This window comes from Ahaetulla prasina, chromosome 3 (assembly GCF_028640845.1).
Source record: "Ahaetulla prasina isolate Xishuangbanna chromosome 3, ASM2864084v1, whole genome shotgun sequence".
Taxonomy (NCBI): Eukaryota; Metazoa; Chordata; class Lepidosauria; order Squamata; family Colubridae; genus Ahaetulla; species Ahaetulla prasina.
This window is the reverse complement of record NC_080541.1, coordinates 145,940,950-145,959,959: the sequence shown is the minus strand read 5'-3', so window position 1 is coordinate 145,959,959 and position 19,010 is coordinate 145,940,950. Positions and strand designations below refer to the sequence as shown.

Here is a 19,010-nt window from a genome sequence, read left to right as displayed (position 1 = left end):
GGCATGAGTGACCGTGCGTAAGGAGTCCCGGTCAAGAAAGGGGCGCAACTGGCACATCAGGCGAACCTGATAGAATGCTCCCCTGGCGATGTTCTTCTAAAGACAGCCGATCGTCCAGGAGAATGCCCAAGTTGTGCACCCTTCCCCTGGAGGTCAGAACTTCACCCCCCACAGTCAGCGAAAGCATAAGCTGACTGTACTGGGACGCCGGAACCCACAGCCACTCTGTCTTGGTAGGGTTGAGCTGGAGCCTGTTCCTCCCCATTCAGACCCGCACGGCCTCAAGACACCGGTCCATCACCTCGACAGCTTCGTTGGGGTGGTTCGGGGTGGAAATGTACAGTGAGTATCATCAGCGTACAGATGGTAATCCACCCCGAAACCGCGGATAACCTCACCCAGCGGCTTCATATAGCTGTTGAACAGGAGAGGTTAGAGAACCGACCCCTGAGGCACCCCACAAGTGAGGGACCTAGAGGTCGATCTCTGCCCCCCTGCCAACACCGTCTGCGAACGGTCAGAGAGATAGGACGAGAACCACCAATAAACGGTGCCTCCCACTCCCAATCCCTCCAACAGCCGCAGCAGGATACCATGGTTGATGGTATCAAAGGCCGCTGAGAGATCTAACAGGACCAGGACAGAGGAACATCCCCTGTCCCGAGCCCTGCAGAGGTCATCCACCAACGCGACCAAAGCCGTCTCGGTGCTGTAACCAGGTCTGAAGCTGGACTGGAACGGGTCTAGAAAGACAGTTTCCTCCAGGTATTGGGGAAGCTGATATGCCACCATACTCTCAACAACCTTCGCCAAGAAGCGAAGGTTGGAGACTGGACGATAGTTTGCCAATACAGCTGGGTCCAAGGAAGGCTTCTTGAGGAGGGGCCTCACCACCGCCTCTTTCAGGGCGGCGGGAAAAGTGACCTCCAACAAGGAGGCGTTGGTAATTCCCAGAAGCCAGCCTCGTGTCACCTCACGTGTGGCCAGTACCAACCAGGAGGGACACAGGTCCAATAAACGTGTGGTGGGATTCAGCCTAGCCAACAACCTGTCCATGTCATTGGGAGTCACAGGATCAAACTCAGCCCAAATAATATCCACAAGACTCGTCCCCGTCCCCTCGCCCGGATCTATCCAATCAGTGTCCAGCCCATCCCGGATCCGAGCGATTTTATCGGACAGATACTGTACAAAATCCTCAGCACACCCCTGCAAGGGGTCCTCCCGAGCCTCCTGCTAAAGCAGGGAGTGGGTCACCCTAAACAGGGTGGCTGGGCGGTTATCTGCCGATGCGATAAGAGCGGAGAAATAGGTATGTTTCGCCACTTTTATCGCCATTAGATAGGTCTGAATACAAGACCTAACTAGTGTTTGGTCGGATTCGGTACGGCTGGACCTCCAGGCACTCTATAGGCATCTTTTCCGGCGCTTCATCTCCCTCAACTCCTCGTTATACCAAGGAGCTGAGCGAGTTCAGCGCCGGGTCAGAGGCCGCAAAGGCACGACGTGGTCCAAACCCCCGGCGGCCACCCCTTCCCAGGCAGCCACCAGTTCTTCGACCGAGTCGTGGGCTAATTCCCCAGGAAACGGCCCAAGCTCCGTCAGGAACCTCTACGGGTCCATCAGGCGCCTGGGACAGAACCATCAAACTGACTCCATCTCCCTGCGGTGGGGTGCAGTGGTTCGAAAGTCTAGCTGAAGGAGTAAATGATCTGACCATGACAAGGGTTTAACAATTAATTCCCCTAAATCCAGATCATTTAGCCACTGTCCCGAGACGAAAATCAAGTCCAGAGTGTTACCCCCAGTGTGGGTGGGACCATTAACTACTTGGGTCAGGTCCAAGGCCGCCATGGAAGCCATGGAAGCCATGAACTCCCAAAATGCCGTTGACGATTCGCCCACCGACGGCAAGTTGAAATCCCCCATAACCATAACTCTGGGGGTCTCAACCGCTGTCCCGGCTATCATCTCCGACAGGCACTCACAACATGCACACACATACACAGAGTGATTAAAAGCGCCTGGGAAAGTGAAGAAGGCAACAGAACCATTGCTAAAAAGGATTTTAGCCAAGGGAGTGTGAGAAACAGACTCAGAGTAATTCTGCCTTAATCAACTTAAATATACAGGTAGTCCTTGGTTAATGATGGATGATGGTCATTGTTTAATGATGACTTCATCATCAAGTCAGTGATGACTTTCCCAATGACTTAGTTTGTGGGAAGCTGGCAGGAAAAGTATTTATTTATTAAGAAAATTTATATGACTCCTGGCAGCTTACAGAGATAAAACCCACTACAAAAACCCTTGGTGACAACAATCAGACCCGCCACTTAAGGAGCTCCATACCACTCTGGAGTCCCCAGGCCCGTTGATAAAACCATGTCTTCAGGGTCTTGCTAAAGACTGTCAAAGTGGGGAACCAATTTTATCTCTGCACGGATGATGTTGTTCCACAGAGAAGGAGTTGCTAAGGAGAAGACCTTTCTTGGTTCCACTAGGAGAGAAGACCAGTAACATTCCCTGCCTCTGTGCTCTGGTGGATTAGTAGATATGACTGGAATATACAGTCTTTCAAATAACCTGGAATGTTAGACCTCATGTTCCTATGACCATGTCCCACTCCGATATCAAAATAAGCACCAAGATTGCAATCATGTGATTGCAGGGATGTTGCGATGGCCAGAACTCCAAATGCCAATTATAAGACCCACTTGTAATAACAATAACAACAACAACAACAACAACAACAATAATATTTCCAGAAATAAGAGTGGTTTTTATTTCCAGTTTGCCTACCTTACAGGAATTGAGATTAATCTTAAGAACAGTTTCCTTATTGTCTCAGCAGCAGCACTGAATCCTGCATTCTGTTCATAGACCATGACTACAGATCCCAAGGCCCCCTGTTAGAACAAACAGCAGAGGTATTATTGCAACAGAGCCAACAGGATAATACAGGTAGTCCTTGACTTACGATCACAATTGAGATCAGAAGTTATGTTCCTAAGTGAGAAATTTACTAAATGAGTTTTGCTGCATTTTACAACTTTTCTTGCCACATTTGTTAAGCGAATTACTGCAGTTGATAGGTTAGTAACATGGTTGTTAAGTGAATGGGAAACCATTGACTTTGTCATAAAGTCACAAAAGTCACAAAATGATCACATGACCCCAGGAGACTACAACCGTCATAAATGTGAATCAGTTGTCAAGCATCCGAATGTACATCTCATGAGCATGGGGATGCTGCAATGGTCATAAGTATGAAAAATGATAATGTCACTTTTTGCAGTGCGGTTGTAACTTTGAACAGTCACTAAATGAACTGTTGTAAGTTGAGGACTACCTCTACTCAAATCACAAGTACAGTTAACTCAGCATTTAGACCAAGGTTTTTCTCAGCTAGAAGCCTGCTGAGCCACCAGATAGGCGCTGTTCTTCTGGAAAACTTCTGAAGAACATATATAGGGGGAGGGGCAGCCTAGTACCAAATCCTACTTTTTACTACTCGGTGTAAATTCTTCATAGTGGGCAGGCCAGCACAGTTCCCTACAGATTGAACCAAAGAGGCATTGAGTCTCAGCCAGCGGTGAAATCCAAACTTTTTTACTACTGGTTCTGTGGGCGTGGCTTGGTGGATGTGGCGTGGTGTGGCATGGTGGCCATGGCAGGGGAAGGATACTGAAAAATTTTCATTCCCACCCCACTCTGGGGCCAGACAGAGGTGGTATTTGCCGGTTCTCCGAACTACTCAAAATTTCCGCTACCAGTTCTCCAGAACCTGTCAGAACCTGCTGGATTTCACCTCTGTTCTCAGCCCTTTCAAAGAAGCAACTGTCAGGCTGGCAGAATAATCCAAATAGGAATTACAACCAGATGAGCTAATTCTACTTTATTGTAAAGCTTACATCTACAGAATCTTGCAAGTTTGAAAGGATAATTCCCCCCTCCTTCTTTGCAGCCTGAGAAATTCCTTAATTTCTCAGGCTGCAAAGAAGGAGGGGGGAATTATCCTCTTTTAAGCTTCTTGCCCTACCTATTATCCAGTTATGGGTTATGCTGCCTCTTATCTGACTGTTCCCCTTGCAGTCTCTTTGGCCTGTCTCCCAAGGTCTTTTATTTATTTTTAATAAATAACTTATTTTTAAATAATTTATTTTATTTATTTTTAATAAATAACTTATTTTTAAATAATTTATTTTATTTATTAAAAATAAATAATTTATTTTTAATAAATTATTATTTTATTCGTGTGTATCCTGCCTTTATTATTTTTACAAATAACTCAATGTGGTGAACATATCCAACATACCTTCCTCCTCCTATTTTCACCATTATAACAACCCTGTGAGGTAAGAGAGCTGAGAGAGAGGAACTGGCCCAGAGTTACCCAACTGGCTTCCATGGCTAAAGTGAGACTAGAACTTGCAATTTCCTGCTTTCTATTCTATCATTAGACCAGGGGTCAGCAACCTTAAACACTCAAAGACCACAAAGGTCCTAACCGGAAGTCCCCATTCAATTCTGGAGCCAACCAGAAGTCCAATTCCCCCACCATAGAGTATCCTCCTTTTTCCTCTACCTGTCCTAACCAAAAGCCTTATCAATTGTGGAGCTGACTAGCAACAGGGAGCCATAGCAGAGGGATGAAAGAGCCACATGCAGCTCCAGAGCTGCGGGTTGTTGACCTCTGCATTAGACCAAACTGGCTCTCCATTACATTACATATCATTACAGCAGCCAGATGGACATTTTCAGGCATTGAAAACAACACCATACTAGACAAGCATAAAAGATCATTCATTCAAAGTGGTGATCAGTGGAGGTAGTCTCTTCAAGAACAAAAAAATCTTACAGGACTCAAAACTTACTTTCTTGCTTCCAGCTTCTACAAAACTGTTCTGAACCTAATTGTTATACAAGCTGACATTTCAGATTCTGCTTCCAGTGCTCTTTCTTTGTACCTCAGCAGAGGAGGGGAAGGATTCTCACCCGTCACGTTTTGTTCTGGATTTTACACAGAATCAGAAATGCAGTCGGAGAAAAACAATGGGAGATAGTTATTTGTTTATTCTGCCATTTTTATGGCCCATCCTGATCTAGTAACTCTGGGTAGGTAACAGGACCTAAAAATATTTACTAAATCTGCACTACTATTAATCTTCTCATCACCAATCTCTTTCCACTTATGACTGTATGACTGTAAGTTTATTGCTGGCAATCCTTATGATTTATATTGATATATTGACCATCATTTGTGTTGTAAATGTTGTACCTTGATGAACGTATCTTTTCTTTTATGTACACTGAGAGCATATGCACCAAGACAAATTCCTTGTGTGTCCAATCACACTTGGCCAATAAAAATTCTATTCTATTCTATTCTATTCTATTCTATTCTATTCTATTCTATTCTATTCTATTCTATTCTATTCTATAAAATAAAAAATACGTATAAAAAATTTAAAAGAATAATAAAAGACACTGAGTTTAAAAAAACAGCAACCAACTACTTAGCCAATAAAGTGTAAAACACACAGAATGGGGTCCAGTAAATCCTGGCTCTAAAACCTAAGGGAATAGTGAGTTTTTAAGCAGGCTTCTGAAAAGGCAACAGGATTTGGACCACCCAAACTTCAGGGACAAGACTGTATCACAGGGTGGGCACCATAATAGACAAAGTACACTTCCTAGGTTTCATAAAATGATTTTATTTCACAGAAAGGGAGCATTGGTGGCGCAGTTGTTAGAGTGCAGTACTGCACTCTACAGTACTGCAGGCTACTTCTGCTGACTGCCGGCTGCCTGCAATTTGGCAATTCAAATCCCACCAGGCTCAAGGTTGACTCAGCCTTCCATCCTTCCGACGTGGGTAAAATGAGGACCCAAATTGTTGGGGGCAATATGCTGACTCTGGAAACCGCTTAGAGAGGGCTGTAAAGCACTGTAAAGTGGTATATAGGTCTAATTGCTATTGCTACTCCCACTCTCCCATATCTAGGCTGATGGGTGGACACCACCGGAGATGGGTGTGTTTCTAAGTGTCCGGGTCCTATGTCATGTAGGATTTTAAAAGCAATAACCAGCATTTTGAATTGCATCCAGAAACATGTAGGAGACCTGTAGGTGGTATTATGCAGGTATATCATGGTGTGCCCCAAATTGACCTGACTTGCTACCACTTGCAGAATGTGTATATAATAACTCTAGAGTATAGTTGTATAAAGACTATAGCCTGCACTCTTTGGTCTTCAGAACTCTACAGCCCTTCATTCCTTGGATTTTCTCCAAGGGAGACAAACAACATGGCATCTCTCTCCCTCCCTCCCTCCCTCTCTCTCTCTTCTTCATACACAATATAAAACACCCACCTATTTATTGGATTAGTGTATTCAACTGCCCATTTGGCTCATTATTGCATGACTGGCACACAGAAAAAGGTGGGCTGGCTTTATAGTGGTGCCAGCTGAAAGGCTGAGAGTTGAGTGACTACAGAGAAAATGCAGGAGGATGTTTTGGACTTGGCTGAGGAAGGCAGGTAGTTGTCAAAAGAAGAAGAGGAGGAGGAGGAGCAGCAGCAGCAGCAGAAGGAGAAGCAGAAGCAGAAGCAGAAACAGAAGCAGAGGCGGAAGCGGAAGCGGGAGGAGAAGGAGAAGGAGAAGGAGAAGGAGAAGAAGTTGATCTAACGCTATGCACCACTCAGCCTTGAGCCCATGTTCAAAGGGTTTTTGAAAAAATGTTAAAGCTTGCCGAATTAATGTAATATTAATTATATTAAATTAATATAAATCCTGTTTCCGATTGGAGTTATCTCCTCCAACTTAGGTTTCACAACAACACCTGCCCTTCTTGTTTGAAACTCTGGTTGGCAAACACAACTGGTGTTTTGAAAGAATGGTCCCCAGCTCTTGCTGCCTCTGGCTTTAAGCTCCCTAGCCCTCAAGGACGTTATTGGACAAGCTCTCCCATCCCTAGAAACGTAGGCAGTTCCACACCATCCACCTTTCATCTGCTATTTCAAGAAACTTCATGTCAGGCCTAGAAATCATCTTTTCCGTTGGATCTTCAGGCCTGCCACATTTACTGCTGTGGGAAACTGGGAGGGGGGATTGTATGGAGCCAGGGTGATATCAAGTCATAATAACATTCCTTTCTCAGAAAGTCAAGGGCATCTTGCCCTGCACCTGAACTGTTGTAACTGGGAGGCATCTCCAGTTGGGACAGTGCATGGATTGGGCCATGTGATGGCGTGGATGTTGGGCAGGGACTTGAACTTTCCTTTGGGTGAGGAAAACCTGGAAGCTTTCCGATTCGGGTTTTCCCAGATGTGCCAATATGACATCTCTAATAAAATGGAACTTTGATGAAACTGAAGTCTCGGAATTTTCTTTCATTGGGAGTGTTACTTGGAACCCTGACACTTCACTGAGCATAACCCTTGTCCTAAAAGGTCATTGTTGGCATTCATAAGAGCAGTGGATGCAAGAAGAGATCTGAACACTAGCAATTGGGGAGATTGTTTCCCTGTCTTGTCCTTAACTAGCCCGACTACAGGGATATCAAACTCTTCCTCTAAAGCTCCTATATGTATTGATTAAGTGTTGATATTTTTTTTTTAAAAAAAAATCTCTCTTATGCTCTAAATCACATTTCTTGTCTTGGGGAACCTTCCTGCTTTTGCCTGCCCAATGGGGTAAAATGGTGTGCCTTGTTCACTGAAGAAAGGAAGACCTGAAGGTAGTGGGGGGACTTTTTTCTTTTGCCCAACTACCTGCCCACCTGTGGAACCCCCAGGATGAGCCTTAGAAGAGTGGAAATAATAGGAATCCAAAACAGGTGCATTGGTTCTGGCAGATCTTCAGAACTGTGGCAGAAGAGTCTATTTTTTCTCTGCCTAAAAAAAGAAAACCCACACAGTAGGGAGATCTCAGCCATCTTCTGATGATCAAAGAATATGCCTGTAATTTTGATCTCTTTTCCAGGTTTCCCACAGTGTTAGTCAAGTCTGAACCCGGACATTTTTGAAGTCATACTGGATAAGCATCTGTTTGGTCCCAGATGTTCCTAGTTCTCTGCCAGGGAATCTCATCAGGGAAACTGGGCATGTTACGATAGTTCCCCACCTCGTGCTACTGTATGTTCACATAGAATAAACACTTTGAGAGAAATATTCAGCTTCTAAACAGTTGCATAGCATGATATTGTGCTTCAGATTCTTGTAAGATAAATTTAAAGTTGGAAAAGTAAGTTTCCAGATATGTACAAAGTCTTTACAATGTTTTTTCCCCCTAAGGCAGCTCTCCTTAGTATTCCGTATAATATCACCCAAATATTTTGGAAGTTTTAAAATAATTTTTCTAGGAGTTTTTAGGGACTATTATCAAAGATGAGCTGAGCCTCCAATGTCTGCTTTACACCCACAATAACATAGTTTTATATTATTTTTTTCTAACTATTTTCAATGGATTAGGCAAGTTAAAATATTATCACTACCATTATGATCATCCTTCTTTAAAAAAAAATCTGGATTGCACAGAACATTTCTAAAATAAACGACGGGACCAGGGTACTATATCTCTTCAGCTTAACAAAAAAAATAGAATAGAATAGAATAGAATAGAATAGAATAGAATAGAATAGAATAGAATAGAATAGAATAGAATAGAATAGAATAGAATAGAATTCTTTATTGGCCAAGCGTGAATGGACACACAAGGAATTTGTCTTGGTGCATACGCTCTCAGTGTACATAAAAGAAAAGATATATTTGTCAAGAATCATAAGGTGATTATGATAGTCATAAGGTACAAATAAGCAATCAAATCATATTAGGAAGCAGTCAATATAAGTCCTCAGGATACCAGCAACAAGGTTACAGTTATACATTCATAAGTGGGAGGAGATGGGTGATGGGAACGATGAGAAGATTAATAGTAGAGCAGATTTAGTAAATAGTTTGACAGTGTTGAGGGAATTATTTGTTTAGCAGAGTGATGGCATTCGGGGGAAAACTATTCTTGTGTCTAGTTGTTCTGGTGTTCAGTGTTCTATAGCATTGTTTTGAGGTATATGTACTTATAGTAGCAACTCTGAGCCCTTTGCCTGAAGACTGTCTTTCCTTTTCTAGAATTTCCTAGAATGATCAAATTATCACATCATCCTGTGAAGTCATATGGTCAGTCCAGGGAGAGCTGGAAGAAGGAAGAAGTTTTCTGCAAAAGAACAAAGATCTTTCTTGATCTGAGAATGTTGGGCTTTTTCATTTTTCAGTGTGACTAGATGAAATCCAATGGACACATTGGAAGAGACATATGGGTCATTATATACCCTCAAATGAGTTTCTTTCTTTCTTTCCTTTTTTTTTTTTAAGAAAAAAGCAAACACTAACAGGATTTGTTGATACAGTTCTACAGAGGAAATACTGAGTCTGTCATCTGCACCTCTATAACTGTCTGGTTTGGTTCTGCAACCCAACAAGACAGACACAGACTTCAGAGGATAATTAGAACTGCAGAAAAAACAATTGCTACCAACCTGCCTTCCATTGAGGACCTGTATATGCACGAATCAAAAAGAGGGCTGTGAAAATATTTACAGACCTTTCACATCCTGGACATAAACTGTTTCAACTCCTACTGTCAAAACGACTCTACAGAGCACTGGACACCGCAACAACCAGACAAAAGAACAGTTTTTTTTCTGAATGCCATCACTCTGCTAAACAAATAATTCCCTCAACACTGTCAAACTACTATTAATCTTCTCATCGTTCCCATCACCCATCTCCTTCCACTTATGATTGTATGACTGTAACTGTGTTGCTTGTATCCTTACGATTTATATTGATATTGATTGTTTCCTGATTGCTTATTTGTACCCTATGACTATCATTAAGTGTTATATCTTATGATTCTTGATGAACATATCTTTTCTTTTATGTACACTGAGAGCATATGCACCAAAGACAAATTCCTTGTGTGTCCAATCACACTTGGTCAATAAAAAATTCTATTCTATTCTATTCTATTCTATTCTATTCTATTCTATTCTATTCTATTCTATTCTATTTCATTTTTGGCTAGCATTCATAGATTGATAGTAATCCCAATTTGCTCTACAAAAAACAAGGGGGACAAATTATTTCACATCCTTGATAGTAGTAGAAGGAAATGCCAACCCCTTCCTACCCTCCATAAATATAAGAAAATACATCCAGGTAGTCCTCAATGTACGACCATCATTGAGCCCAGAATTTATACTGCTAAGTGAAAATTTGTTAAGTGAGTTTTGCTCCATTTTACTATTTTTCTTGCCACAGTTCTTCAGTGAGGCACTGCAGTTGTTAAATTAGTAACCCAGTTGTTGAGTGAATCTGGCTTCCCCATTGACTCTGCTTGGCAGAAGGTCGCAAGAGAGGATCACATGACCCCAGCACACTGCAACCATCATAAAGGGGAACCAATTGTGAAGCCTCTGATTGTATATCACGGGATCAGCGGTGGGTTTCCAACATTCTTACCACCGGTTTGTCCTGCATATGCACACCTTCCGCGCATGCACCTTGCCTCAAAAACATGCCTAAATAGGACGGCATAGAGCCGGGGTGGGGTGGGGGTGGGGGGCGGGCCACCCACGATCTCTGCTACCGGTTCGCCCAAACTCGTACAAACCGCCTGAATACCACCTCTGCATGGGACCGACCATGGGGATGCTGCAATGGTCATAAGTGCAAAAAATGGTCATGTTGTGGCTCCAGCCCCCGAACCTGGCCCCATGCCTGAAAGTGACTCTGAGAGTGAGGGGGAAGGGCCGGTAAGGCTTACCTCAGGAGCATCGATTCCTTTGGCCTGGCTCCAGGAGCCAGAACCAGGCCAGTTGGAGGACGTAATGAGGCCGACATCCCCTGATTCCTCCCTTCCTCAGGCTACGCCTACAGACGCAGCTGATAACCATACTAATCAAGCCTGGACCGACCCACGCTTCAGAAGATTAGAGAGGCGGCGTCATCAAAGGGAAGGGTGGGGCAGGAGCCCCACCCCACAGGATATATAAGGAGCTTTGGGACTGCTCTCACTTCTACGGGAAGCAAATTAGCTGAACCGTGTCGAAGTGAGCTGAAGTCTTAATCTGTTTGAACTTTTTGTCAGGCAGCTGCGTTTTCTCGGCCAGGACTGATAGGAGCCATGTAACCACTGGCTGTAGGCCAGCTCGTTAGTCCAAAGTGAGGACGGAGACAGAACAGGTCATGTCCCTTTTTTTTAGTGGTGTTGTAACTTTGAATGATCACTAAATGAATTGTTGTAAGTAGAGGATCACCTATATATCCATCTCTGAATCCCATTCCCTTTCCCTGCTAACGTTCTGTTCTTTCTGCCAATGTGGCACCTTCTACATCACTGCTCCTTCCATTTGACAGCCCGTTTTATTTAGAGTTATCTCTTCCTTAGCAGAAAATCCTTTGGCAACCACAGGACTTGGCTTCCAGGGATGAACAAGGCAAAGCAGCAATCACTCTGTCTTCAGATACGTTCCTCTCACTTCCCCACGGTGTCAAAAGATAACACTCTGCCTTTCAAAATAATGGCCCCTATTAAAACACACTTTGAATGATGGAATCATGAGAAAGGATACACAAATCAAACCTCCCTTCCCAAGAATGCACCAAGTCCATTCCTGACTAAAAGAAATTGATATAACACTAATATTTCAGCTTTGCAAATTAATTCACAAAAGGTTACTATCCTACAATAATGTGCGTTGAATGATTAATATTCTGCAGATTTTAATATGTGTCTACACTTGATATATGGCAGTATTACTTGGCAGAATGGTCCAGAGAAACCATATCAGAGATCTAATTACTCCAGGGAAGGTGAATTTGTCAAGTTTGAGTCTACTGGGTTTCTAGTTCCCCCCCCCCCCAGCGTTAAAATACACACGTCTTTTCTGTAAAATTTTCCTGATATGCATATTTTGCCATCATTTTTCCTCCGCATAATGCTGCTTTTAATGCTTTTGCCAGTCAATATATATTTATTCTTGCTTTTCTCCTCAGCAAATAGGGATACCATTTTCTCTAATCTTTTTTATATTCGTTTTTTGTTTGGAGAACGATAAGGCAGTTGAATGTGAGTATTAGATTCTGTTTTACAATATATCTGGGAAGTGGGAATCCATAATTTGTCTTAAAAAGGCAAGCACATCCCCCATCCAGCTTCAACCCATAATGACTCATTCGCACTTTGATCATTTATATTATCCCTGAGGAAAATAATTTTTAGTCAGACATCTGACATCAGACTTGTGACAATACCAAGAAGAATATTCTGTCTGGGACTATAGACAATACAGGTAGTCTTTACTTAGTGACAAACAGTGACTATTTGCAGTTAGGACACTGATGAAAAAGTAACTTTGGGATTAATCTTCACATTTACAGCCTTCATAGATCTGAAAAGCGAAGGAAAACTGCATTAAGATTATAGGCAAATAATAGAACAGGACAGGACAAAGACAAGGACAGGACAGGACAGGACAGGACAGGACAGAATAACAGAGCTGGAAGGGGTCTTGGAGGTCTTCTAGTCCAACTCCCTGGTCAGGCAGGAAACCCTATACCATTTCAGACAAATGGTTGTCCAATCTCTTCTGAAAAACTTCTGGTGTTGGAACATTCACAACTTCTGGAGGCAAGTTGTTCCACTGATTAATTGTTCTACCTCTCAGGAAATTTCTTCTTAGTTCTACATTGCTTCTAGGTTGCACAATGATAGTTTCTCTTAGCAAGTGCTTTTTTTAACGACCCAGTTGCTGATCCCAGCTGTGGTTGTTAAATCAGGACTAACTGTAGAAAAAGGCCTATTGTTTGTTTATTTGGATTTTACTCGTATGCCACTTTAAGTCACAAAATTGAAGGTGGCTTACACAATTGAGTTTAAATCACAGCAGAAAGGGGTGGTAGTTTGTTCTAGATGCATGGGTGTCAAACTGGTGGGCCATGGGCTGGGTGTGTCATGTGCAGGCCATGCCTATCCCAGCTCCATGAAGGGGAAAAACATTGTGATACATCACGTGACACCGTGAGTTTGATGCCTCTGGTCTAGAGGTTAAGATACCAGGCTAGAAACCAGGAGACTGTGTTAGTCATCTAAGCCATCAAGGTGTCTTTGGGCCAGTCACTCATCATACAAGGTTGTTGTTTTGGGGAAAATAGAAGGATAATGTGTATGTTTACTACTTTGAGTTATTTATAAAAAAGATGGGATACAAATAAAATGAAATGAAATAAAGCAGATAAAACAGAACCCCTCTCCCAAATGCACACATTAGGGAGGATAACAACAAATTCCATGGGAAATGTCCATCAGAGGCAGATCAGTTCATCTGATCCCAGAATCTGGGGAAAGAACCAGGTTTTTATAACTATGCCAGATCAGGGTGTGTCATATCAGTACATATCAGTAATGGGTTTCACTTACCTTCACTATCGTTTTAGAACTGTGAGTGTGCGTGCGTTTTGCACATGTGCAGAGAGTCCGTGATGATGCCTGGGCAGAGGGGCGGAGCCGCTACTGGTTATCCCAAACCAGGGCGAACCGGTAGAAACCCACCACTGCTACCGATCCAACGGAGCTTCTGTTTAGGGAACCCATTACTTGTGTTATGAGGGAAATACCGCAATGAAGAAAGAGCTCACCAAAACGAATCAGCTACTTCTCTAAAGGTTTCTTTGACTATCATGTCTTCAGGGAGTTTACAAAAATCATCACCCTCTAGAAATAAAGAAATATTCTAATCCCCTTTCAAGGGAATTAGCCATGCTTTTCTTAGCGATTCACAGCAGAAAAGAGAGCCAGTCTGGTCTAGTGGCTTAGATACTAGGCTAGAAACCAGGAGTCTGTGCATTGTAGTCCTGTGCCTTAGGCATGAAAACTGGAAGGGCATCCTTGGGCCAGTCACTCTGTCTCAGCCCAATTCATTGCACAAGGTTGTTGTTGTGTGGGATATACGAGAAGGAAGGAGCGTAGTGTAGAAATATTATAATCCCCTTTCAAGGGAATTAGTGAGGCTTTTCTTAGGCTTTCCACCCAGAGTGGGATAAAATCTCAGCCTGGTAAAATCATTGTTTCTTTCTCTCTCCACCCGCCCCCAATCTCCACTGCATTTTCTCTCTTTTCCATGTCACATTTTTCATAGAAATGCAGCATATTGTCTGAAGATGGCCAGATTCAATGTATGTGTTGTAAAAGTCCATTGATTTCTGGACTTGTTTTCAAACTTTTATATAATTTACTGCATTTGGATTTTGGTCTAGATAGGATTTAAAGTTGCTTAAATGTGACTTTATCTTACAACAGAGGCCCAGAATGTCGCGTCCATTAACAGAGAGCAAGGGCAAATATACAACAAAACAATCAATTAGACTCTGAAATCACTGGTGATATATTCAGATTTATTTTATTTAGTTATATATCAGATTTAGAGACCACACATCTCACTCATAGTGCAACTCTAAGCAGCATGCAAGTAAAACATAAAATGATAATAATTTTTAAAAATAAAATAAGTGTTATTATATCACATCTATATAGTATCTATTGTTTCTTGGGATGAGTTGGAAGATTGCATCTTTTACTGCTTAGCTACAAGCATCCTTTCCTTTCCTTTCCTTTCCTTTCCTTTCCTTTCCTTTCCTTTCCTTTCCTTTCCTTTCCTTTCCTTTCCTTTCCTTTCCTTCCCTCTCACCTCTCACCTTCCCTTTTTGTGTCTTAGAATGAAACCATAGCAAAACATTTCCCAACTTAATATCTTCCAGATGTGTTGGAACTGCCAACCTGAATGTTCCTTCAAAGATGCAAAATGGAAAGATATAGTAACAATAGCACTCATCCAGTTGTTTTTCTTTGGTATGTGCAGGGTATGTGTGTGTGTGTGTGTGTGTGTTGCAACACTTGTCAATGATTAATAATATAGAACAATGGCTATGTTTACATGTCAAATTTACAGCAGGGTGTCTATAGTGGACTGACTATATAATCAGGATATGCTGATACTTGACCCTGTCAAGATACAGGGCACAAGGTACAGAATTAAGAGGATATCTGGTGAGTCCATTTAGATGTTAAATAGGAGTGGAGAGTTGAGCTGATGACACCCACAAAGCAGGGAACTAGGACTATATCTCTCCTTCACTACCAAGAACTGACCTTAGAGGAATGACCACTTAAGAACCATGCCTCCCCTCCCAACCCCTTCCACCAGCTAGAAGCATTGAAATGTTTCTCTTACCTTTGATATTACTCACTTAGTATATTGAGGCCAAGCAATAGCAGATCCAAACGAATGGCTTTTGATGATAAGGATAAAGAAACCAATGGTGGGATAGCTCACACAGAGAATTATTTGGAACCATTGTCTAGATCAATTTGCTGGTTGATGTAGAGCTGGCACATTGTAAGTTACCTTGCAGCTGCCACCATATGCCATTGGTACGCCTTCCACTCAAATAAAAACAGAGTGAACATGTGGGAAATATGTCTCGGGCATGCTGCTCTCTGTATGGATTGTCCTACGGAGACTACCTCACAGTGTGTTAAACACACAATCACACTGTTGTAAAATGGAGCAATTCACTGTCAATTATTGCAACCTCTTCCATATTCATATAGATAATTATTATTTATTAGTACAAATAATTGGGGTTTCCTTGCAGGTTCAAATGCTTTGAAGATTGATTTGGCATCTGTGAAAGAAAAGCTAGAAGGGTATGGCACATGTTGCAAGGCACTGATAAATGACAGTGTTGTTGACTCATTCTGGGCCACTGAGTTGCCTGCACAGGTCTGACAACACGATAATAAAAGCTCGACTTGGAATCCTAGCTGATCAAACTGAATTTGGATTATTGATTAAAGGCCTATCTTTAGCCTGCACCAATACCAAGCATGGAAATAAGGCTTATTTTCCTTCTGTCAGTGAGAACTGCTTCATTAATCCTTGGTCAGGCTAGATTCCCACTCTTAGGAATGGACAAATGCTTTACCTTCAACACCTACAAGTAGCTCAAGATAAGGAAATCTTGCAGCTCCTCCCTGGTTTCATAATAAATCTGTTTATTTATTTATTTATTTATTTATTTATTTATTTATTTATTTATTTATTGTTTCAATTTCTATACCGCCCTTCTCCCAAAGGACTCAGGGCGGTTTACAGCCAAAGTAAAGACAGTTAGTACAATTTTTAGGACCAGTTTAAAAGGAAATTTTAGAGTTGGTTGAAGAACTTAAAACCAATAAAACCACCTTATTAAAACCCCACTAGGCCAGTCCTGCACGGTGAAACAAAAATGTTTTCAGCTCGCGTCGAAAGGTCCGAAGATCAGGGAGTTGAAGGATACCTGGTGGTAACTTGTTCCAGAGGGTTGGTGCCCCCACAGAGAAGGCCCTTCCCCTGGGCGCCGCCAGCTGACATTGACTGGCTGACGGCACCCTGAGGAGAACCTCCCTATGGGAGCGCACTGGTCGATGGGAGGTCGCCGGTAGCAGCAGGCGGTCCCGTGAGTAACCCGATCCTATGCCATGGAGCGCTTTGAAGGTGGTAACTAACACCTTTAAATTTTATAGTTTTAATATGATTTTGTATATTGTTTCAACTTTTGTTTAGGAGCTGCTCTTAAAAGATGGGCAGTTATATGAATGAACGAAACCAACCAACCAACCAACAAACAAATAATACAGCTTTGCACCTAGGCAGCAAACTACAGCATAAGAACAGTGCTCACCAAGATAGATTACACACAGGTGTCCTGATCTCTACATATCTAACAGGTAAGTTTAGGGGATATCTGGCAGCTGGAAGGCTGGATTATACCCAGGCTACAGCAATAAAGGTGTGGTGCATATCAATCCATCTTAAGAGAATACTGCCTTCAAAGGAAGGCAGAGGTATGGGACTACCTTCATTCTCTTAAGATGCTGAATTGCTGTAATGCATATCTTTTTTTTTAAAGTTTTTATTTTCCATAATAATTCCAACAATTTAACCAGTGTACAGTACAATCACTTATCCAACAATCAATCCTATACGCTAATTATGCTTCAATCGGGCCTGCTCAGCCGCCACTCCCTTCCTTAGTCCTTTCCGCCCTTTTCTACCTTCTTCTACTTTCTCCAACCTTCCTCCTCCTCGCTTCCCTACTTCCTCTCCTCCTTCCCACGTCTCACTTCCATCCTTTCTAACCCTCCCTCTTCTCCTCCTATCCTTTCTTCCCCCTCCCTTCTTTCCTACCTACCTACCTACCTACCTACCTACCTACTTTCTTTCTTTCTACTCCTCTCTCCCTACCCTTTCCCTTCTGGAGTGGTTGCTGAGCAGCCCCGACTTTACACCATTCCAAATTATTCAATTCTACAATTATTCCTGTACAATGGTATTCAATCAATTTAGGGAAGATTGTAATGCATATCTTTAAAAGAATGAAGGTCCTCCCATTTCTCTGCCTTCTTTTGAAGGCAGCATTCAATGTTACATCATCGTCTGTCCACATTTATTCAGAAGTAAACTCACTGGGTCCAATGGGTTTACTCTCTAACAATTAGAGTAAGGTGGAAAATGAATGACTCTAGCTAGGGTCATAGAGGAACCGGAAGCTAACTTCCAAACTCCTCTGCAATAATACAGGGTTTATGCAAGAGCACTCCCTCCCTCCTTCACAGCATATTGGCTGGGAGTGAAAAGGAAAACAATGGCTATCTTCACCCAGCAGATTAAACCAGCAGAATCTTCAGGGAAGAGGTGGGGTGATCAAAACAAGCAAGACTACGGTCATAACATTGCACTCAAAGCTTACCCCATTCACCTACAAAGAGCTTTACTCCCATTGCCATGATCACAGAGCTGTCCGCTTTGACAACCGGCACACCCAACACTACTGCAAACCCCTTGGCGTAGAACTCATGCAAAGACGGTTATTGTGGTTAATTTTGATTTGTGTGCCATACGCAGCCAAAGCATTGGGTTAATTAAGAAGTCAATGTTCAATTAACCATAGGTAAATATGCCACACACACACACACACACACACACACACACACACACACACCATTTAGCCACTTAGTGACAGTGATGTTCCCAAACAAATAAAACCCATTATACAATTGTTCTGAGTGGCAATCATGGCGTAGAGGTAGAGCTCCCTCCTCACAATCAGGAGGCTGATCCTAGTCAGCAGCAGATATTTATTTCTCTGGGTGCAAAGAGAAAATACCTGCTGTGATGCTCCATTCAGTCGCCCTGACTCCACCCCTACGTAAAGAATTACAGGGTCGTTAAAAGAAAAAGAACGTTATACAATTGTTCTAAAGGCCGGTGATAGTGTAGCTACAATGCATGCTTGTTTTGAGAGTCTTGTATATCAGGGGTCTCCAACCTTGGCAACTTTAAGTCTTGTGGACTTCAACTCCCAGAGTTCCTCAGCCAGCAAAGCCATTAGGGCAGAGAACTAGTTGTTAAAAAATACCAGGAACCACAAAATCCTTTTTTGACGTATCTCTCTCTCCCCTCCCTCCCTCCCTCCCTCCCTCCCTCTCTATGTCTCTCTATCTCCCCCTCTCTCTGTAATCTCTCTGTCTCTGCCCTGGACGCTTCTCCATCCCCCACCGTTGCCCTTACTTTCTCAGTCCAGGCAAGGAGTGACTGAGAGGGGAGGGTGAGGGGCGGGGCCAGCCAGTGGTGGGATCACCTGACAGGGAGCTACAGCAGAGGGCCCAAAGAGCTGCATGGAGCAGCTGCAGGTTGCTGACCCCTGTCCTAGGCTGCTGCGAAGACAGTATCCACAATCATTAGGAAACCAGGAGGAAACCAGGAAGCAAAATTGCCCATCATATGAAAGTCAAACAGTTTTGGCTCCTCTTCTCTTGGTGCTAGTTCCTTCCAATTGATCTACAACAGGTGTCTCCAAGATATACTACTCCAATAGGAAAATATTTCTATTTCAGAACTTTTTA

General features: G+C 42.7%; 1 long non-coding RNA gene across 1 annotated transcript in view; it reads left to right on the top strand.

Moving 5' to 3' along the window:
* LOC131195231 (uncharacterized) overlaps positions 1-19,010 on the top strand; it is a 153,227-nt gene that overhangs the window by 27,198 nt on the left and 107,019 nt on the right. Inside the window, exon 2 of the long non-coding RNA XR_009154383.1 lies at positions 16,669-16,832. This is a non-coding gene — a long non-coding RNA (uncharacterized LOC131195231). The remainder of the gene's footprint in view (positions 1-16,668; positions 16,833-19,010) is intronic.